A 24344-nucleotide genomic window follows, 5' to 3' on the forward strand; every position below is an offset into this window, starting at 1 on the left:
ACATGTTAATAATTCGCAATCGATTATTGATTCACTGTTAAAGACGTCACTATCACGTATCGTTTTTACAGCATCGCATACAGTAGTAATATTGTTACGTCGTAAAACAGTTTCAAATTGTTTAAATTTTTCATTTACGAGATACGTATTCTCACATAACCAATTGTGCATATGATCGATACAATTTTCAAAATTAAATAAATGTAATAATGTCAGTGGTTTCATGTACAAAGAATTGTCACATAATGTGAGTTTTACAATTTTCGATTGATACATTTCAATCGATAAATCTCCAATCCTTAATGGGAGAGCAGTCGATTGTAGAAATTGTTCAATGTCTGCTTGCTTCTGCATCAACAAATTCCATGTTGAAAAAGGCAACACTATGTGATTACCTCGATTATCACCGAGAATCAGTTTCACGTACGACACAGCTCCAACGCTTATTCCAATGTCCAAATACTTGTACGACGTTGGGGTTAGAGCATATCTTCTTCCAAGTATGCGAGTCGCACGACGAGGCTGAATGCTATAAAAATATAAATAATTAGATCAATATTTAAAAAATTAATAAATAAAATTTTTAAACGATCGAAACTTACGTGTCACATTTTTGCTTCTTACACGGTGGAGTTTCACCGTTTCGAATCGGAACGTAAAAATTCATATCGATTTCTTCAGCGAACCTTTCACACGCGCGATTGATGCAATACTGATCGTATTAGAATTAATATCAATTCAAATAGTATCGCAAATTGCGATGTAGAGGGGATTATTGCTGACACGACATTTTAATTTCCTCTAAAATTTTGTCGCGCCGATGTACGGCTGCGATGACATCATCATCCCCAGAACAAAGATTTAGCTGAATTCGCTAAAATCGAGCGCCGATGTACGGCTGCTCCTGATGCAATCACGTCAGATTTTTCAAATGTACGTGACAAAACGTGAAATTTTCAAGGTTAAGATGCACATCGGAACAAAGATTAACCGTCAAGGTTAAAACGCACATCACCCCTAGACAAAGATTTAGCTGAATGTGCTAAAATCAAGCGCCGATGTACGGCTGCTCCTGATGCAATCACGTCAGATTTTTTCAAATGTATGTGACAAAACGCGAAATTATCAAGGTTAAATTGCAGACGCTACTCCGGGGAATTTTTTAAGATGAAATCATTCTAGAATGTTCGATGATATGCATGAGACAGTATATAAATCATGATAAAGAGGCACACCCCGCCAGTAGCTAAAGTACATCCGGAACTATCATTGGGAAGCGCATTTCGCAAGTCTGATACAATATGGAGGAACAAAGTTTGCGAGAGCAATCCACTTTGGTGAATTCATTGGAAGACTACATTGTGTGGGAGCAACGATGTGATACATATATCGAGTCGTTGGAAGAGCAAAGTCGCATCAAGCGACCGCGATTATCGATCGGATATCGACAATCGCTGATTGCTCGGATCGCGCGCCTTGAAGGGTTGAAAAATTCGGTACGTGGACGTTTCGTACACACGGGTGCCGGATGTATCACGCGTCAAAATGGACCTGTGTGGCGCGAGATTGATACGGCGTTCGAGAGCCGCATATTAACTGGTGCAGTGATAAATTATAATCACATCGAACCGCGCCAATTTCTCGATGACGCCAAAGACATTGTGTTGGAACATGTGAAGGATGTTATGAAAAAACATTATAATGTGAAAGTGAACACAATATTTAACGGTGAATTTGTGGCTGGGGATAAACGCGCCAATAAAAGTATAAACACGAAAAACTATGAACTCTTTCGCACATCCGATTTACGCGAGTGGTACGAACGGCGCGTTATCGAACCCACCCTAGCGTTTCTGGAAGAGTTTCAGGAACGCGACAGCGGGTGGGCTTTGTCGCGAATATTAAATTTAACTGTAAATATAAATAAGTATAATCCTTTGCGTGCGGGATGTCATATTAAGTTACCGCGGGAGATTATGTAGAAAAGAGCGGTGATTAACGTACAATCAAAGGACAATGCATGTTTCGCGTGGGCAGTGGTTGCCGCCCTATACCCCGCCGAAAGAAAGGCGGAACGGGAATCATCGTACCCGCATTACACGACAGTGCTGAATCTCCGGGACATTGAGTTTCCAGTGACTGTGAACCAAATAAAAAATTTTGAACTTGCCAATAACATTTCTATAAATGTGTACAGCATCGAAGACAAGAACAGCATTGTCCCGATGCGTCTTTCGCAGCAGAAGCGGGACAAGCATATCAACTTGCTGTACATTGAAGACGACAACAGCGTCGGACATTTTGCATGGATTAAGAATTTATCCCGACTCATGAGCTCACAATTGAGCAAAAAGGAGCACAAGAAATATATCTGCGACCGGTAAGTTTAATTTATATTATTTGAATAATTATAAGTTATGTAGCAAATTGTATATAAATCTTTAAAAAATTTTTCTTTTACAGATGCTTACATTACTTTGATTCGGACGCCAAGTTGCAGTCGCATACGGTCGACTGTGGAAAGATGAACGATTGCGCTGTCCGATTGCCGAGCGATAAGGACAAGTGGCTCGAGTTCAATAACTTTAATCGGAAGGAGCGGCTTCCATTTGTGGTCTACGCTGACTTGGAATGCGTTCTGGCCAAGATGGATGAAGAGAAGAACGTATATCAACATCATCAAGTATTTAGTATAGCTTACTATGTACATTGTTCATACGACGAATCTTTATCGGCGTACCATTCGCGTCGTAGCGCCGATTGTATAGCATGGTTCGCCGAAGACCTCAAAAATTTAGCGTTACGTGTAAAAAATATTTTAAAAACAAATGTCCCCATGGTAAATTTGACGTCCGAAGAGTGGGAAAAATTCCATAGCGCCACTCAATGTCATATATGTGAAAAACCGTTCGTGGAAGACGATACACGCGTTCGCGATCATTGCCATCTGACCGGGCGGTACAGAGGTCCAGCACACTCAAATTGCAATTTAAATTATAAAGAATTTTTTTGTATTCCCATAGTTTTTCATAATTTATCCGGTTACGATTCACACTTTATTATCGAGGAAATAGCCACATCGTTCGAAGGGAAAATCGAGTTACTTCCGATAACAAAAGAGAAATATATTTCGTTCACAAAAGATGTTTGTATGGATGAAGAATCAAATCATATAAAATTACGTTTCATCGATTCATTCAAATTTCTCGCATCGAGTCTCGACAAATTGGCATCGTTTTTGGATAAAGACAAACTCAAAATTTTAAAATCAGAATATCAAAATTTATCAACAGAAAATTTCAATTTGTTAACGCGGAAAGGTGTATTTCCGTATGAATACATCGACTCGGTAGATAGGTTGCAAGATACGTGTTTACCACCGCGCGAATCATTTTACAGTTCCTTGAACGGTGACACTGTATCCGAGACCGATTACGCGCACGCCGAGAACATCTGGACGCGATTCTCCATTCGGACGCTAGGCGAATATAGCGACTTGTACCTTAAAATTGATGTCTTGTTATTAGCCGATATTTTCGAAAACTTTCGAGATAAATGTATCGAAAGTTACGGACTCGACCCCGCGTATTACTATACTCTCCCCGGATACACGTGGGACGCCATGTTGAAGCATACGAAAATTACGTTCGAGCTGCTTACTGACATCGACATGGTTATGTTCATCGAACGTGGTATACGCGGCGGTCTGAGTCAATGTTCGGGTAGATACGCTCGCGCTAATAACAAGTACATGGAGTCGTACGATCCATCGAAACCATCATCGTACCTGATGTACTTTGATGTAAATAATTTGTACGGATGGGCAATGTGTCAACCGTTGCCCTATGCCGATTTTCAATGGGTCGACGACATAACCAATTTTGACGTATCATCCATCACGCTAGATTCGCCTACAGGCTATGTCCTCGAAGTGGACCTCGAGTATCCGCAACATCTTCACGATGTGCACACTGACCTACCGTTTTGCCCGACACGCGACAAACCCCCTGGCAAGCGGGAATTCAAACTGCTTGCAACGTTATATGATAAGAAGCGTTACGTGATACACTACCGCAACCTGCAGCAGTGTACGCGTCACGGTCTTCGCGTTACAAAAATACATCGAATTTTACAGTTTTCACAATCTCCCTGGCTTCGAAATTACATAGAATTAAATACACATTTTAGAACATTGGCTAAAAATGATTTCGAAAAAAATTTATATAAATTAATGAACAATGCGGTGTTTGGTAAAACGATGGAAAATGTGCGCAATCGTGTCGATGTTAAATTATTAACAAAGTAGGATGGTCGGTATGGCGCAGAGGCAATGATCGTGAAACCAAATTTCCACAGCAGAAGCGTTTTTTCAGAAAACTTAATCGCTGTGGAATTGCGTAAACTCGAGGTGAAATTCTACAAACCGATTTACGTGGGTATGTGCATACTCGACATATCCAAGACATGTTTGTACGAGTTTCATCACGAGTATATGACGCCAATGTATCGCGACAAATGCCAGGTAATGTACACCGATACGGATAGTCTCATATATCACATTGAGTGCGCGGATGTGTATGAGAATATGAAGCGCGATATCATCAGATTCGACACGAGCGATTATGCAGTGGATAATGCGTACGGTATACCGCTTGTAAATAAAAAGGTACCGGGCCTGATGAAGGACGAAAACAACGGTACCATAATGACCGAATTCGTCGGGCTCAGAGCAAAGATGTACGCGTTACGAGTGAATGGAAAAAAGGACACGAAGAAAGTTAAAGGTATCAAGAGTAACGTTGTTGCGAGAACGATAACGTTTGACGACTACACGCGGTGTTTGAAAGAAGAAATTGAAATGACGCGTCAGCAGTCGTGTATACGATCTAAACTGCACCAAGTATACACGATCTGCGAGACGAAAATTGCTCTGAGTCCGTACGACGATAAGCGGTATATCTTACCCGAAACCACCGATATGTTACCATGGGGACATTATAGAATACCATTGTAAATAAATGTATATTTTATTTATTATTAATTGTATATTTTGTACATAACCATGTATATATTTTTATATTTAATACATTTTATATATTTTTATATTATTAAATATTTATATATTAAATTATTTATATAGTTTATATATATATTATTTTAATAAATATTTATAATACACTATTTTTATGTATCCAAGAGTTGTATGATTTATCCATTCCCAACCATTTCACGTATACGTCATCACCCTTTTCCCGCAAAATTTTTTCCACGAGATATACGTCGGGATTAGCGACGCGTTGTAATTCGTATTCGTAGAATCCTCCAGCGACGGGATCTCCACGCGAATCTTCGAGTATGAATGTCGCGGGATTAGTTTTCTGCACCTCGACAATCTTAAAAACTTCAGTCGTCCAATTAGGTGTGAAACCTTTTTCAAAGATGGTCTTGTATTTGCTTACGCGTACCGAATCGCCTACTTTAAATTTTGTCGGAGCCGCAATTTTTACGTTGCTATACACCGTATTTAAAAGTTTTTCGGCGATCGCTGGAGTGACGTCGGCAGGTCTCATACCGATGGTGCGATGTTTTCGCGTATTGTACTCTGCAACGAGTCGAGATAGCTCGTCGATCCATTTGTAATTTCCGTTGAGCGTAAACATTTTCCACATATTGTTTTTCAAAGTATGGTTGAATCGTTCCACGACCGAGGCTTTCATAATGGAATACGTCGAGTAATGGTTAATGTTGTGTTTCTTCATGAGTTTCTGCACACTCGCGTTGTAAAATTCTTTTCCTCTGTCGGTTTGAAAATTTTTCGGACACCTTTTATCGTCTCCAATAATCTTTGCGATCGTTTCGGACATTTCGTTTCCGCTCTTACTCTTGAGCGGTACGGCCCACGCATACTTGCTCAACACATCGATAACTGTGAGTATGTATTTATAACCCTTGTTGAGTCGAGAATACGAACGCATGTCGACCACGTCCGCCTGCCACAGATCGTCGTATCCGCGTACAATGACGCGTCTTCGTGGAAAATTTCTTCTCGCCGGAGCATGTAGTTCCTCGATAAGTTGTCGCTTTTCGGAGGTGTTTATCTTCTTTCGCACGTTTGATCGAGGCATAATTAATATTGCGATATTAGTATCTCTCGTTTACTGTGTCGAGTCAGATGTTGCATATCTCAGCACATTCTTTATCTCGTCCATCATTATTCGTAGCGCCTGCACGTGTGTTTCAAGCGTGATAATTTTTTGCTCAATTTCTCCCTGTCGATCTCTCAAAAGTTTATCCACGTATCGTTTGTTGACGGCGTCAGTATCAGTTTCCGGTTGCGCTACACGTTGAATCTTGCGCGACCTTGCGTCAAAGCCGGTAGTAGTCTGGCAGAGAGCGTTATCGCGAACGTAATTTCTCAATAATCCATTCCATTGATAGTACAAATTATTCGACGTTCCGAGCGATAATCCAAATTTATTAATCGACATTTCGGTACCGAGAACTTTGACCGAATGACATGTATCGTTGACGCATAGTTTAATTTATAATAATGCCAGCCTCGCGAAGTTCTTCGATAATTGACAAGATTTCATTGTCGTGAGCATTGTTGCCGGCTCGACGCGAGGCGTCCAGCAATCGCAAACGATCTACCAATTCGTTGGAATCGTTCCAATGCACGTAATCGATCATGTTGTCGCTTAGCGTCATGGTGTGCGGCGCGTCTATACCTCTTCCCACCTTTCTATCGGGGAATAATGGTGCAATTATATATTTGTACTTGTATCCTTTGTTACTTTTAATAGGATTATTAACTTTGTTGTCACGTTTATGCGCATTTGTTGCTTTTAATATACTTTGATATTTATACAAATTATCTTGAGTGTATTTTTTATGATTGGGAAATTTTCTAAAAATCAAATCGTAGATACCTTCGGATCCCGTATATTTTATTCCATCGATAATTATATTATCTTCCATGTCCACATCGAAACGTTTATCACCGAGCATCATTCCTTCGCTGGTAAATTTAACACCGTAGACGTAATCCATACTCTTATTTTTATCAACACTCATGATAGCTCCTATATATTTTTGCGCTAGTGGACCAAAATGATCTCGGAACGTTTTCTGACCTTCGGACGTTTCTAATTCATGTCGGACCGATGTTACAAACGAATCGGGCGTGGTCTCATAAATTTCTTCGACGGACGGGGATGGTATTGTTTGACGCGGTTGTACTTTTATCGGAGTAGAAACAGTAGCCATATTAGAAAATTGTTTCCTTCGTTTCGATCGATTCGGTGTCGAATATATCGGCGAATCGTTTATCGGCATATTTATCCGTGCTCGCTTTATTCCTTGCTTCGACACTTTTATTTTTTCCTTGTGCTTCTCTCCAAACGTTAAACTCAATGGTTCAATTTTCGGCGCATCAAATTCCACAGTATTTTCGATAAGCTGTTTTAAAGGTTCGGTAATTGGCTTAAATTGTCTTTCCAATGCAACGTCTTCCTCCATTTTACCAGTTTTCAAAGCGCGATATTTTTTGCGAATTGATTCGCTCATTTTTGCAATCTCTATCGCAATCTTTTCACGATCGCCGTTCATGATGCTTGATCGATGTGTCGATGACGACTGATCGCTTTACGGTATCGCGAAATCATTAAATCCTCTTCTATATCGTCCATTGATCAACGTGCTGTCTTTATCAATGACTACGAAGTCATATTTGCGTTGCCAATATTTCTGACACAATGCGCGGAAATCGTCGTAAGACATGTCGGTATTTACATGATCGTTGTACACATGTTTCAAGTTTGTGCCGTCTTGTTTAAATAAAATCAAAAGATTCGCATTGTCGCGTATAAGATGCTTAGGTATCTTGGCATACGTTTGACAAAGATAGAAACAGTCGACGCTCGAGTGTCGACCCATTGCAAAGTATTCTCTTATCGTATCTTGCTTGTCACATGCCACGTCATCAAAGATAAAGATGGAATTCGGAAGCGCCTCGCTCGGTGGAATGACATCGCTGTTATTAGAGAATGTGAAATAACCAATTTCGTCTATAGGTGCTAATAAATTTTCCAAGTATCTATATTTCGGTTGTTGAAGCGATTTCGAGTATACGTACGCGTTCTCGAAACGTACACCGTACGGACTTTCTATCAAACTAATCAACACGTTTGTCTTACTGCAGTTTGAAGGGCCGCAAACGATACCGCGTATAGTAGTCGGTAGCATGTTTCCATGCTTGCGTACTTTTTTCTCCGATATTAGTCTATCGTCGAAATTTGATACTTTGATTATCCGCGCTTGTCGCACGAACCGCATGTTTTCTCTTTCGAATCAATTTTGCGAATGATCACGAGGGGGGAGACCTATTTATAGAGGTGTCTCAACTCGAAACCGTTCAGTATCAAAATGTTTCTCCTTCTGTCGGATGAAAGAGACATTTTCCGGCTTACCGCCGAACAACTGCAGTATATCCCAAAGATTGTTTTACTACAAAATTTTGGTGATTACGTGGAACGATTGTGGGACAAGCTTCCAGAATATATAAAGGCTGATTCGGAGGTTCGACAATATCGTTCGTGCATGCGACATTACAATCAACCGTGGCAGCGAACGCACATCGACGGTCCGCCACCGTTAATAAAAGATTGCTACGAATGTCAGCGAGAATCGTAAGAGGTAGCGGTCTCTTAAATCGTGCGATAAACGCGCTTCCCATCGAATTACATATTCCCGGTTATCAGTTTTGCGGCCCGGGAACTCGATTAGAGAAACGATTGGCTAGAGGCGATCGAGGCATCAATCCATTGGACGCCGCTTGTCGCGAGCACGACATTGCTTACTCGCGAAGCAACGACCTCGGTCAACGACACGTCGCGGATCGCATACTAGCTGCAAGAGCGCGAGAACGTATTACCGCGAGGGATTCGACTCTTGGCGAAAGAGCAGCCGCTACGACTGTTTGGGCGGCAATGAAGGCAAAGACAAAACTCGGCATGGGGATGAAAAAGCCATCGACGACAAAGAGGAGGAAAAAACGAATACTTCCAGTAGCGAAACGCGGTGGTATTTTACCACTTTTACCGTTGTTGGGAGTTGTCGGTTCTTTGGCCGGCGGTGCGGCGGGAATCGCAAAGGCGGTAAACGATAGCAAGGCGGCGCAACGTCAGCTGGAAGAGTTGCAGCGTCACAATCGCGCTATGGAAGGTCGCGGACTTTATCTCGCTCCGTACAAGCATGGACAGGGATTCTCAACAAAGTCTAAGAGAAAAAAAAAACGTCGAAAAAACATTAAAAATGCCTACGGGTGCGACAACTAACGTGCAATTGGAACAATTGGCGAAACGTATGCACATACCGTTCTTTAGAGGTGTTTTCATGCGCAATAATTTACCAATAAGCGGTGTACGACGAAACGAGAGCGGTATCGTCAATTTGGATGACGTTGATGGTCCCGGTACTCATTGGGTAGCGTACGCAAAGAGGGGAGATCGTGTCGTATATTTCGACAGTTTTGGAAACCTTCGACCACCCAAGGAACTTGTGCGATATTTCGGACGAGTGAAAATTGAATACAATTATGCATCTTATCAAAGTTACAATCAGAGCATCTGTGGACAGTTGTGTTTAAAATTTCTTCAAACAGTCGACGATCAATTTAAAGCCTGACAATCCATCGTCACGACTCAGTATTCGTTCGACATGTCACTGACACTTACGTTGACTGGCAGAAGCAGCGTTCTCGCTGTAAGCTATTTTCCCGCTATAGATTTGATTGATGCCGATTACGAGCTTGGATTAACGGATTTTGAAACTTATTATACGATTCCAAACGTAAATTTTTCGAATAATAAATTTTACTTTGGCAACGACGACAAGGAAATTACGATTCCCGAAGGATCGTACGAATTGCACGCTATAAATGACTATCTCAAACGTGCAATTTTGCAAGATGAACACCTTTCCAGAGATGTTGAAAACGATTATGATGAGGAATATCCAATAGCGCTTCGCGCCAATCATAGCACGCTAAAGAGCGAAATCAAATGTGCCTACAGAATAAACTTTACCAAACCCGACAATGTAGGATCCTTGTTTGGATTCTCGTCGAATCGTATATTGCAACCTCGCGAGTGGTACGAATCGGACGAACCGGTTAATATTATAAACGTAAATATTATTCGTATAGAATGTAACGTGACTACTGGTGCGTACAGCAATGGCATGCGCGTACACACAATACATGAATTTTCACCGAGCGTGCCACCAGGATATAAGATATGGGAAACGCCGGCACAGATCATTTACCTGCCGATCATCGTACGGAGCATTACGGATTTAACGATACGTATTGTGGATCAAAGAGGTCGATTGCTCGATTTTCGAGGAGAGGAAATTACCGTAAGATTGCATATACGGCGGCGACAAACATAGTATGCTCGTGCTGAACGAAACGGAGCACGCGAGAGACAATACTTTTACGAGGGACAATACTATTGTGGTATCGGGTGACAATAATAAGATAGCCATTAAGAAGAAGCTGAGCGCGTTGAATCGTGAATTTTTAAAATCATTGGGATTCATCGTACGAAAAGAATGATTGATATTTTGAATATCGGAGGTGAGCCAGTCTTTGACGATCGCATCGTCAAGATTGAGACTCATACATACAATCCGTACGCCAATACGACGCTTGGATACAGCGACGAGATACGAATACCTATACAACATCAGGATTTGTACACGTTACCGTGCGAAAGCTTTCTTTACATCGAGGGAAGGTTTAATGTGCGTAAAGCGAATGACGAAATGAAGGTTGTATTGGGAAACAATTGCGTCGCATTCATGTTTGATGAGCTTCGATACGAACTCGACGGAGTAGAGATTGATCGCAACAGAAATGTTGGAATAACTTCGACGCTCAAAAATTATGTCTCTCTAACGCACCAGAAAAGTATAAACTTGAAGAACGCTGCGTGGGATTTGACGTACAATGGTGACAAAAATTATTTCAACTATTGCGTACCGCTCAACATGCTGCTGGGATTTTGCGAAGATTATAAACGCGTTGTGATTAACGCTCGTCACGAATTGATTTTGATACGTTCGCGCAACGATAATAATTGTCTATTCGGACACCCATCGTCGGAAGCAGAGATTGAATTACTCAAGATACAGTGGCGTATGCCTCATGTAATATTGAACGAGATTAATAAATTGTCGATGTTGCGAATGTTGGAAAGCGGACGATACTTGAACATGAGTTTCAGATCTTGGGATCTATACGAATTTCCTCTGCTGCATAGCACGACTAAGCATTCATGGACCGTGAAAGCCGCCTCCCAGCTAGAGAAACCACGATACGTGATCTTTGCATTGCAAACTGATAAAAAGAATTCAGTGCCACAAGATGTTACATTGTTCGATGACTGCAAATTGACCAACGTTAAACTCTATTTAAACTCGGAATTTTATCCCTATGATGATTTAAATTTAGATTTTGAAAAAAATAGATTCGCCGTTCTATTCAACATGTACTCTCGTTTTCGCAAATCTTATTACGGATGCGATAACAGCACCACGCTATTAACCATTTCAAAGTTTCTACATTGCGGTCCTCTCGCGGTCATTGATTGCTCGCGACAAAACGAGTCTGTCAAAATTGCTACCGTGGACGTGAGAATAGAGTTTGAATGCAGGGAAAATATACCGGCGAATACTACCGCCTATTGTCTCATCTTGCACGATCGGGTTGTCGAATATAATCCATTGACCAATGTAGTCCGCAAAATTACATAAATCAGCAAATATCCCCTCCATTGCATATGAAAAAAATATAAAAGATTGAGATGTTTGACGATCGACATCAGTCTGCGATCGGATCTTGTCATCATGGCTGTGCCAACGTTTGTGGATCTACAAGGATTTATCGTTGACAAAAATTTTGTCGTGAAGGAAGCTGCTGTTCTGAGAAAGGGATCCATACTTTCTCATTACATTTTTACATGTCCCGAACCATGGCACATGCTCACAAAATCTGAGAGATGTCAGGTTTTATGGCTGATGAAAAATCACCATGGATTATCGTGGAATGATGGACACGTTTCATATTGGAAATCGAGACGTTTAATTACGACGGCGGTGATGGGTGCAACGGGGGAGGATGATGATGCGTCACCTCTCGTGTACGTTAAAGGGTATGAAAAACGACAATGGTTAGCTGATGTACTGGACAATGATGCGAGAAACGATGTGATTATCGAAACTTTGGATGCAGACTATGAGGATGTAGCTTCTTTAAATAAGTTAGATATTAAGAATACTGTACGTTGTGAAAATCATGTAAAAAATTGTGCTTTAGAAAATGTATTTAAGATTTATAATTGGTGGTTGAAACATCATGATAATGATTCGTCGAATCCATATTTATAATAAATTGATGATGCAATATATTTTTATCGTCTTTCTTATTCTCTCCTTTCTTTCCTCATCTCTATCTATGTACGTGTGCAGTATCGTGTTTCCGTACGTGACACAGCTGCCGCAGATATTGTATTTCGATACTATATTGCGGTATATGATAAAATATTTAAATATTTGATAATTGAATATAGTTTTCGTTCGATAGCTGTTGATTTCCGTTCGACAACCGTTCATTTCCGTTCGATAGTCGTTCGTTTCCGTTCGATAGGCGTTCATTTCCGTTCGACGGGCGTTCGACGGGCGTTCATTTCCGTTCGACGGGCGTTCATTTCCGTTCGATGATCGTTCGTTTCCGTTCGACGGGCGTTCGTTTCCGTTCGACGGGTGTTCATTTCCGTTCGACGATCGTTCGTTTCCGTTCGACGGGCGTTCGTTTCCGTTCGACGGGCGTTCATTTCCGTTCGACAAGCGTTCGTTTCCGTTCGATGACCGTTCGACGGTCGTTCATTTCCGTTCGATGACCGTTCGACGAGCGTTCGTTTGCGTTCGACAGTCGTTCGTTTCCGTTCGATGACCGTTCGATAGCCGTTCAATTGCTGTTCGATGACCGTTCGATGACCGTTCGATAGCCGTTCGACGGGCGTTCGTTTGCGTTCGTTTCCGTTCGATAACCGTTCGAGCAGGGTTGACACATTATATTATAATGTTATATTATATCATGCATACTTTTGTCTTACGATGCGTTTTTGGTAAAGCGATAATGATACGTCCTTATTCTAAAGTTTCGTACCGAGACTTCGTTGTCTCCTCACAAAGTCGCGATATGATAATATTAATATTATATTATATACCACGCTGAGTTGCATGGGACCATACTTTTGTCTTACGATGCGTTTTTAACATGGTGATAATGCTACATCTCTACTATAAAACCCCGTACCGAGACCTCGTTGCCTCATCATAAGTTCTGAACCGTGTACGAGAAGAGCCGAAAAAAAATAAATAAAAATGGATATGGATCAAACGAACATCTATCCGGATTGGAAGAAAAAATTATTTGACATTCTGTGCATCGTGTTCCTGAAGCTGACGTTCCTGTGGAATGTAAGTATTGAATGTATTATGATTATTTTATAAAAATTGTAAAAATTGTGTATTTTTAAATAAATATTTTTGATATAGTTTCAGGATGAAGTCCGGATACCGGGCTTCATAAACATTGAATGGAGGCAATGGGTGCGAACGGTGCGTCGGGCTAGGAGAAGCCACTTTTCATATATGTGGGGCGACACCCCGGAGAGTCGCCAGGTCGAAGATATTTTCGACCTGCGGCGGCTCTTCGGGGAAGAGCCTCACGAAGAAATAGAGGAACTATGGGACATAGAAGAAGAGGAGCAGGAGGAGGAAGAGGAGGATGGAGAAAGAGAAGAGGAGGAAGAGGAGGATGGGGAAAGAGAAGAGGAAAGAGAAGAGGAGGAAGAGGAGGATGGAGAAAGAGAAGAGGAGGAAGAGGAGGATGGGGAAAGAGAAGAGGAAAGAGAAGAGGAGGATGGAGAAAGAGAAGAGGAGGAAGAGGAGGATGGGGAAAGAGAAGAGGAGAATGAGGAGCAGGAGGAGGAGGAAAAAGGAGTGGAGGAACACGAATGGATCGATAGATGTAAGTGTTTTTTTATAAATCTTATCGTAATATATTTCTATTAACACATCATTTTTTTTTCTGTTTCAGGAGCGGCCTGACTTTAGCCCGGCGCATCGCCCCCTCCCCCTTATATATCTTTTTTTTATATTTTATATTTTTTATATATATATTATATATTTTTTATTATATTTTTTAAATTTTATATTTTTATTATATTTTTTAAATTTTAAATTTTATATTATTATATTAGTATTTTATTAGACATACACACACAAACACATACACACACACACACACACACACAAATTGTATAATACACGCACACAATAAATGTTATATTTAGTATTGAAAAGAAATGTATTTATTTACGCGCCTCTCCTTGCGTTCCCATCCCTTGCGTCTCTCTTGCGCTAGTTGTAAGTATAGCGATATCGTTCTCTCTCTCTCTTTCGTACGCGCTATCGTTCTAACAATAAGTCTCGCGTTAGTTGTAAGTCTCGCGATATCTTTGTTCTCGCTCGCACGCGTTATCTTAGCTATTATCGTTCTCTCTCGCACACGTTGTTCTCGCGATATTATAGTTCTCTTTCGTATGCGTTCTCTTCGCGCTATTATCGTTCTCTCTCATTCACAAGCTCGTCGCTATCACTCACTTACCTTTGCGTCGTCCTGCTCCCACCTATGTAGCATCTTACAATGCATCATCCTTGTCCCACGTTGACGCCATCCTTGTCACACGTTGATGATGTCACGTGTCATCCTTGTCGCACTGTCCTCTTCACACACTTTACGCTATCCTTTTCCCACACGTAGCGCTATTCTTCTCACACCACCGTCTTCTTTCCGCGGATCCCCCCTACCCGCGCGGACCCCCTCGTCCATCGCTTGCGCCGCGGATCCCCCCTACCCCCCGCGGACCCCCTCGTCCATCGTTCGCGCCGCGAATCCCCCTACCCGCGCGGACCCCTTCGTCCATCGCTCGCGCCGCGGATCCCCCCTACCCGCGCGGACCCCCTCGTCCACCGGTCGCGCCGCGGATCCCCCCTACCCGCGCGTGACGTCATCATCCCCCGCGTGACGTCATCATCCCCGCGTGACGTCATCATCCCCCGCACGTGACGTCATCATCCCCCGCGTGACGTCACCCCCCCCCGCCCGCGGTTCCCCCTCGCCCCTCACCCCCCCTCGGAGCCCCTGGGTTAGAACCGGCCTAGACACACTACTCCCATGTCTAGCAAAAATTGTCTTTAATTTCACAATGACTGTTGAACTTTTCACATCGCTAAGCGATACTACTTCAATAAAATTTGACAATGAATCTACTACCACTATATAGTATTTTTGATTTAACTCAAATATATCACAGCCTACTTCTGCCCATGGCAACTCCGGAACTTTTTTGTACTTCATTATCTGTTTAATTTGATTATTTTGAAATTTCTGACAACTTTTGCACGACTTAACATATTTTTTAATGTCCTGATTTATTCCCCTCCAATACATGGTCATTTCTGCTCTTTTTATCATTCTATTTATACCAGAATGACCCGTATGTAACTTATTCAGCATATAATTCTTTAACGCTGCTGGCATTAAAATTCTATCTCCTCTAAAAACTATTTCTTTAATAACTACTAATTCATCTTTAAATTCGAAAAACGGTTTGATCTTCTCCTCAACATCTTTATAATTTGTTGGCCATCCTGTCGAGATGTATTGCTTTATCTTCGTTGTTAAAGGATCTTCTTTCGTATATTTTGAAATTAGTCCAATTATCCATTGTTACTGGTAAATTTTTAATGAGCATTGCTATTTGCTTTTCTATGTCCTCATCAAATTCAGTTTGACTGTCACAACTAGTTATAGAAAAATCTCTTGATAAAGTATCCGCAATATACATATATTTTCCCGGAACATGTTTAATGGTCAGACGGAACGGTTGAAGTTTTGACATCATTCTTTGTAGCCGCGTTGGGACTTTGTATAAAGGCTTATTGAAAATACCAATTAAGGGTTTATGATCTGTTTCTACTTCTACTGAATCTCTTCCCCAGATATATTGTCTGAACCTCTCAACCTCAAAACATATTGCTAGTAACTCTTTTTCTATCTGCGAATATCTCGTTTGAACTTCTGTCAATGCTCGTGAGGCATATGCAATGGGCTGACCTTCTTGAATCAATGTGGCGCCCAGTCCTGTTGAACTAGCATCCACACTTAATTTTAAATTTTTATTAGAATTATAATATCCTAATACTGGGGCTTCCGTAATTAATTTTTTTAGTTGCTTAAATGCTTTATCCTGACTATTAGTCCATACAAATTCTGTATCATTTTTTAATAAATCTCTTAACGGGGCACAAATTTCTGAGTAATTCGGAATAAATTTTGAAACATAGTTAAACATTCCAAGCACTCTTTGGAGTGATTTTTTATTTACCGGATTTTTTATTTCTTTGATTGCCTTAATTTTCTCTTGATCTACCGACATTCCTTCATAACTAAAAATGTGACCAAAAAAACTAATTTTTTCTGCCCCAAAAATGCACTTTTTAGGATTAAATTTTATGCCTTGTTCCTTGGCTGCTTTTAATACTTTAATTAAAACACTATGCAGTTCCTTTGTTGTATTAGCCCATAAGAGAATATCATCTTGGAAAGAGACCACCTTTTCAATGTTTTCAAAAGTTTGCGAAATGACTCTATGAAACATCTCCGGAGCACAATTTAATCCAAAAGGTAACCTCTTAAAAATATATCTTCCCCATTCTGTTGTAACGATGCATCCCGATGCATCGTTCCTAATTCCCGGCAGAACACCAGCCGGAAGCTGCCGCCCGGCAGAACACCCGCCGGGCAGAGGCAGGGGCGCGGTGCGCCCATCTTTTAATCGTTCTCATTACGGCCCAGAGCCGTTAAGGGCTCAAAACGGCCGAACACCGCCGATCAGAGCCGAGGTGGCCCGAACCGCCGACCGGCGAAAACCCGCGTTCGACGCTCAACCCGAACCCCTCCGAACGGACCCGACCGTACCGTTTCCGAAAAACCGTTCGGAAGGGGTTATACCGCCGCGCGCCGACGCGGGCAATTAGTCGGTATAAAAAGGGCACATCTCGGCGTCTAATCACCATATTCCTGATCCGCTCTAAGCAGTACGCTTCAGCAGCAATCCAGAAATCCTACCAGGCACTAATTACAGAGGACGAAAGGTGGAGCGCGCTCCGTCTTAGCCGAGTGATCTCGATTCCGAAGTACAAGTGCAAACCGCCTAATCCGCAGCTGGGCCATCACGGAAGGTGGAGCTCAGAGCCGCCCCGAGTCGAGTGTTCTCGACCCAGCTGCAACGCGACCACCATCCTTCGCGACGCGATCCTATCTCGCGCACTTTAACATTGAACGTATACGCGCATTTGATCATCGCGGCCTCCGCCGCCGCACGTATCAACCGCACCGAGCGCAGAAGCGCAACCGTTTAGCGCGGCCTCCGCCGCCGCGTATGTTATTACCGAACGCATAAGCGCATCCGTTTATCGCGGCCTCCGCCGCCGCGTAGTTTGTACCGAACGCATAAGCGCATCCGTTTATCGCGGCCTCCGCCGCCGCGTATTTTGTACCAAACACATAAGCGCATCCGTTTATCGCGGCCTCCGCCGCCGCGTATTTTATCACCGAACGCCTAAGCGCATCCGAATATCGCGGCCTCCGCCGCCGCCGTCAAAGCGCAACACGCGCATACAATTATCACGGCATCCGCCGCTGTGATTAAAGCGCACCGATTATAGTAGACCGAACGCGAACTTTAAATCGGATCGTCGAGGAAATAATAATTCTCGCGAAAGCAACCGTCGATTCCGAGAACCCGAGGATTCCAAGAACCGCGGGGATTCCTCGCGGAAAAAGCGCCGCAAAAACACGCGCTGCCTCACGCGCCGTAAACACAAACAGGTGTCCGCGATCCAAGACCGGAATTAAAGACGAAACTGCATTTGTCGCGTTATTAATCAGCCAGCGTAATTATTCACCACGCACACACACACACACACACCCACACACATTCGCATACACATACTCTGTACACTTATCTATTCGAATAAATACGTTCGTTTAAAACACATCGCGTATTTTCTTTCCAACGAACCTTGCACCGGCGATCTATCCGCGCTGCAAAGAAAACGTCCGAAAATACGACCGTTACATTGGCGCCCGAACAGGGACGTTTTTTTTTTCTTCTTCTCTCTCTCTCCGCTTAGTGTGAGGTGTGGGTGTGCATTATGAGATCGTGGTTATACGCGCTCCCGAAAGAGCAACTGGCCGTGCTAGCGGAAGGGTATGGATTAGAGAGCACCGGCACTCTCGATGACATCCGCCGACGCATGCAGGAATACGCAGACACCCATGCGGACGAATTCGCGTCCGATCCGCGCGAGCAGGCAGGGCCTTCCGGCACGTTACCACACATGGTCGTCACAGGGGCCTCGCCCATGGGCCGCGATGCGCCCATGGATTTCGCGAACCCCGCAGTGCCCGACCATCGCGCAATCAACCAGATCCGGAAGAGTGGATATCATTTTGATGGGCGCGACCCCGCAGCGTTCCTGGAACGTCTTGCCGAATTCCGCGAAAACTATCACATCGCCGAGGAACAACTCCTGCGTGGCTTATCGGAATTATTAAGGGGGGACGCCCTTTTGTGGTACCGGAATCACCGGACCAGCTGGGCCTCTTGGCAGGGGTTCGAGGCGGCATTCCGGCTGCAGTTCCTGCCCCATCGGTACGATGCCTCCCTCCGCCGCGAAATCGAAAACCGACATCAAAAGGCCAACGAGACATTCGCGCAGTACTCCACGGTGATGATGACGCTCATGCGCCGGGCCGGCGGATTCTCACCCGTTATGCAGCTTGAGTATTTGTACGACCATATGCATCCGGAGTACAAATTCTATATTCGACGGCGCGATATCGGCGATATCTCCGAATTACAGGCCCGCGCCCGCGAACACGAGGACCTGGTGAGCGAACGGCAGGAAGCGCTCAAGAGGGAAAAAGCCGAAACGAAACCCGTCGTGGCGGCTGTATACAATAAAGCCGAGTGCTGTTGGCGATGCAAACAGCGTGGGCACACGCGTCGTCAATGCAGACGCCCCGCGAAGAAGTTTTGCTCGCAGTGCGGGCGAGATGGGGTGCTCACCGCGCAGTGCCACCCGCCGGCGGGAAAAGCCGACGGGGCTGGAGAGAAGGCCGCCGTCGCAACTCCAAGCCCCGAATAACCTTCAAACCGCGACCGCACACCGTGATCAGCATCGGGGGACACACTTTCGACGCCTTGGTAGATGGGGGGTCCGAAGTGTCCCTGATAAGTGAGAAAACTGCCGAACGATTAACACGAACGGGTTTCGCGTGGACCACGGGGGGAAGCCAGATACAATTGGCAGACGATCGCAACGCAGACCTCGCGGGGGGAATGACCCTGCCGGTGGAAGCGGCCGGCCGCACCGCGACGCATACGTTCGGGGTATTACCGGGTCTCTCGAGCGAAATATTAATGGGGGTGGATTTGCAGGCGAAACTGCGGATCAGTACGCCGGCTCCGCCGTTACATGTGATCCGATGGCACCAGCAGTGCTGCACCATCGGAGGCCTGGCCGGTAGGACCGCCGAGGAAGACAGACGGCTCCAAGAATGTCTGCGAGACGAGCTCGCGAAATTCGAGCCCGTGAAGGGGCCCACCGATCGTGCTCAGCACGCCATTCGTCTCATAGACGACACGCCCATCAAGCAAAGGTATCGCCCCCGCAACCCGGCGATGAAGGCGGTTATCGATACCGAGGTGGACGAGATGCTCGCCCAGGGGGTCATTGAACCTTCGTACAGCCCCTGGAGCTCACCCATCGTGATCGTCAAGAAAAAGGACGGTCGGCAGCGTTTCTGTATTGATTTCCGCCGAGTCAACGACGTGACACATAAAGACGCGTATCCGCTACCGCAGATCACCGCGACGTTAGACAAATTGAGAGGGGCCCGGTATTTGTCTACCCTAGACCTAAAAAACGGTTACTGGCAGGTGCCCTTGGCTCCAGACAGCCGGCCGATCACCGCGTTCACGATCCCGGGAAAGGGGCTTTATCAATTTAAAGTCATGCCGTTCGGGTTGCACTCCGCCCCGGCCACGTTTCAGCGATTACTGGACACGGTTCTCGGACCCGAATTAGAACCGCACGTGTTCGTCTACCTCGACGATATCATCATCATCAGTCGAACGTTCGACAAACATCTCGAGCTGCTTAGGGAGACGTTTCGCCGCCTTCGTGACGCCCGCCTCCGCCTGAACCCGGAGAAATGCCGTTTCTGCGTTGACCGTTTGACGTACCTGGGACACGTAATCGACCGGGAGGGAATTCGGACCGACCCCGGGAAAATTCAAGCGGTGGCCAACTGGCCGGAACCGCAATCCGTCAAGCACATACGTCAGTTCGTAGGGATGGCGTCGTGGTATCGTCGTTTCATCCCGAACTTTTCCACGATCGCGGCCCCACTCACGCAATTAACAAAGAAGAACGCCCGATGGAAATGGGGCGAGGGGGAAGCCACCGCGTTCGCGCAGCTTAAACATGCTCTAAGTTCCGCGCCGGTTCTGGCATGTCCAGACTTCACACGCCGCTTCTTTCTCCAGACCGACGCTAGCACGACCGGACTTGGCGCGGTTTTGACGCAAAACTTTGAGGAGGGCGAGCGCGTAATCACCTATGCGAGCCGTACGTTGAATGCGGCCGAGCGCAACTATAGCGCCACGGAGCTCGAATGCCTAGCCATCGTATGGGGCATCCGGCGGATGAAGAGCTACCTAGAGGGTTACGCCTTCACCGTCGTGACAGACCACCAGGCCCTGCGATGGCTACAGAAAATAGAATCTCCGACCGGACGCCTCGGACGCTGGGTATTCGAGCTCCAACAATACGATTTTGACGTGAAGTACCGTCGCGGGGTACTTAATCGCGTCGCGGACGCTCTATCGCGTCACCCGGCGACCGGCGCCGCGAAACGCCAGGGGTGCACCTGGTACCGCCGGAAATTCGAAGGGGTGCAGCAGGACCCTACCGCGCACACCGACTACCGGATAGAGGACGGAAAATTGTACCGCCTCCTCTATCACAGCCTCAACTTTAAGGAAACCGCAGCAGAGGAGCAGTGGAAACTCTGCGTACCGAAGGAGGCCAGGAACGACATCCTACGCCGATACCACGACGCCCCCACCGCCGGGCACATGGGCATTGCAAAAACAATCGCCCGGATTGCCGAATCTTATTACTGGCCGGGGATGTTTCGCGACATCGCGAACTATGTGCGGACCTGCAAAAATTGCCAGACGCACAAGGTCGCACAGCAGCGACCGGCCGGCACACTCCACGCCACGTACGTCAGCCGACCATGGGAACAGGTCACTCTCGACCTGGTCGGACCACTGCCACGCTCCCACCAAGGGCATACGTGGCTGTTCGTGATGCAAGATCGCTTCACGAAGTGGGTGGAGCTCGTGCCTCTACGCCAAGCAACAGCAAGCGCCGTCACCAAAGCGCTGACCGAGCGCATAATTTTGCGCCACGGACGACCAGACTCCGTACTGTCGGACAACGGCACCCAGCTAAGGTCCGGCAAAATGGAAGAACGCCTGCGGGCATGGAATATCCGCCACGTTACCGCTCCAGCTTACTCTCCACACTGCAATCCGGTGGAGAGGACCAACCGGACCATTAAAACCATGGTCACGCAGTACGTGGAGAAGGATCACCGAGCCTGGGACGAGCACATTCCGGCGTTCCAATTTGCTTTCAACACGGCCATCCACGACGCCACCGGATATACGCCCGCCTTTTTAAATTACGGGCACGAGCTACGAGGACCGGAGGACACCGACCAGCTGATCGCGGAGCACGACGCTCCGGATAACCTCCGCAGAAAACTCACGGAGGCATACGAGCTCGTGAGGATACAGCTCGCTAAGGCGTTTCAACGCCAGAAACATCATTATGATCTTCGCCGCCGACCCTGGAAACCGAGCATTGGAGAATGGGTGTGGAAGCGCGACCACCCTCTTTCAAAGAAAAGCGAAGCGTACAACGCCAAACTGGCGCCCAAATTCAGCGGGCCATACGAGATCAAACGAATCGTGTCACCCGTTATAGTCGATCTCAGAAGCAAGCGGGGGAAATGGATAAAGCACGTACACGTACAGTATCTGAAGGCCGCTCATATAAACAAAAACAGCAACGACTTTATCCCCCCCGAGGATGACAGCGACTGCGAGCCTGAGGTGGCAAATATCCAAGCCACACTTTCGAGGAAACCGTTGAGCACGATGGAGCAACAAAATTCGAAGATTTTAGAAGATATCGAAGCCCTGCTTCGAGAATACGAGGCAGGCACCGCCGACACGGTCCGGAATATGGAGCCGGAACCGCAACGCATCGCCGCTACGCCAACACCAGCGCGGCCACCGAAGGTCGGGACCGTTATTCAGCGGTCCGATCAAACGAACCGGCGCAAGCAGGAGGCTTTCCTGGCGCCTCCGCCACCACCACCGAAGGCGAGGGCACAACGCCCTTATGAGAGGCCACCCCGGCCAATTCAACCAGCCGCTATCACCGAGCGGCCTACACTACTGCGGCCGATGGGACCGCAGCAGCCACCGCCGATCCCCATCGAAGTGGAGCCCGGGGTCATCGTAGAGGTTCCACACTTTGCGGTATACGTATCGCGAAGATACAAGCCGCGGACAGCAACCGGACGGTGGATCATACGATTCACCCGTAACGGAAAGGTCCGTTACTGCCGTCGACTGCAATAAGCAGTAACCCACAAATAGCCGCCGAAGACCAGCGCAATATGCCCGACCGACCGACCGACCGACCGAATGCCCCCAATTCGGGCATTATTTGTATTGGGGGGTGATGTAACGATGCATCCCGATGCATCGTTCCTAATTCCCGGCAGAACACCAGCCGGAAGCTGCCGCCCGGCAGAACACCCGCCGGGCAGAGGCAGGGGCGCGGTGCGCCCATCTTTTAATCGTTCTCATTACGGCCCACAGCCGTTAAGGGCTCAAAACGGCCGAACACCGCCGATCAGAGCCGAGGTGGCCCGAACCGCCGACCGGCGAAAACCTGCGTTCGGCGCTCAACCCGAACCCCTCCGAACGGACCCGACCGTACCGTTTCCGAAAAACCGTTCGGAAGGGGTTATACCGCCGCGCGCCGACGCGGGCAATTAGTCGGTATAAAAAGGGCACATCTCGGCGTCTAATCACCATATTCCTGATCCGCTCTAAGCAGTACGCTTCAGCAGCAATCCAGAAATCCTACCAGGCACTAATTACAGAGGACGAAAGGTGGAGCGCGCTCCGTCTTAGCCGAGTGATCTCGATTCCGAAGTACAAGTGCAAACCGCCTAATCCGCAGCTGGGCCATCACGGAAGGTGGAGCTCAGAGCCGCCCCGAGTCGAGTGTTCTCGACCCAGCTGCAACGCGACCACCATCCTTCGCGACGCGATCCTATCTCGCGCACTTTAACATTGAACGCATACGCGCATTTGATCATCGCGGCCTCCGCCGCCGCACGTATCAACCGCACCGAGCGCAGAAGCGCAACCGTTTAGCGCGGCCTCCGCCGCCGCGTATGTTATTACCGAACGCATAAGCGCATCCGAATATCGCGGCCTCCGCCGCCGCCGTCAAAGCGCAACACGCGCATACAATTATCACGGCATCCGCCGCTGTGATTAAAGCGCACCGATTATAGTAGACCGAACGCGAACTTTAAATCGGATCGTCGAGGAAATAATAATTCTCGCGAAAGCAACCGTCGATTCCGAGAACCCGAGGATTCCAAGAACCGCGGGGATTCCTCGCGGAAAAAGCGCCGCAAAAACACGCGCCGTAAACACAAACAGGTGTCCGCGATCCAAGACCGGAATTAAAGACGAAACTGCATTTGTCGCGTTATTAATCAGCCAGCGTAATTATTCACCACGCACACACACACCCACACACATTCGCATACACATACTCTGTACACTTATCTATTCGAATAAATACGTTCGTTTAAAACACATCGCGTATTTTCTTTCCAACGAACCTTGCACCGGCGATCTATCCGCGCTGCAAAGAAAACGTCCGAAAATACGACCGTTACTCTGTTTGAAACGTACATAATTTTGAGCTCCTTTTATCAAGTGGTAACATCCAAAACCCCGATTGTGCATCTAATTTGCAAA

At 46.0% G+C, this 24344-nt stretch overlaps 1 protein-coding gene across 2 annotated transcripts in view; it reads right to left on the minus strand.

Annotated features, from left to right (window-relative positions):
- LOC145974574 (dynein axonemal heavy chain 6-like) overlaps positions 1 to 24344 on the minus strand; it is a 424968-nt gene that overhangs the window by 55185 nt on the left and 345439 nt on the right. The window lies entirely within an intron of this gene.

Source organism: Camponotus vicinus, unplaced genomic scaffold (assembly GCF_025532165.1).
Source record: "Camponotus vicinus isolate PSW18456_S1 unplaced genomic scaffold, iyCamVici1.0 SCAF_7, whole genome shotgun sequence".
NCBI lineage: Eukaryota > Metazoa > Arthropoda > Insecta > Hymenoptera > Formicidae > Camponotus > Camponotus vicinus.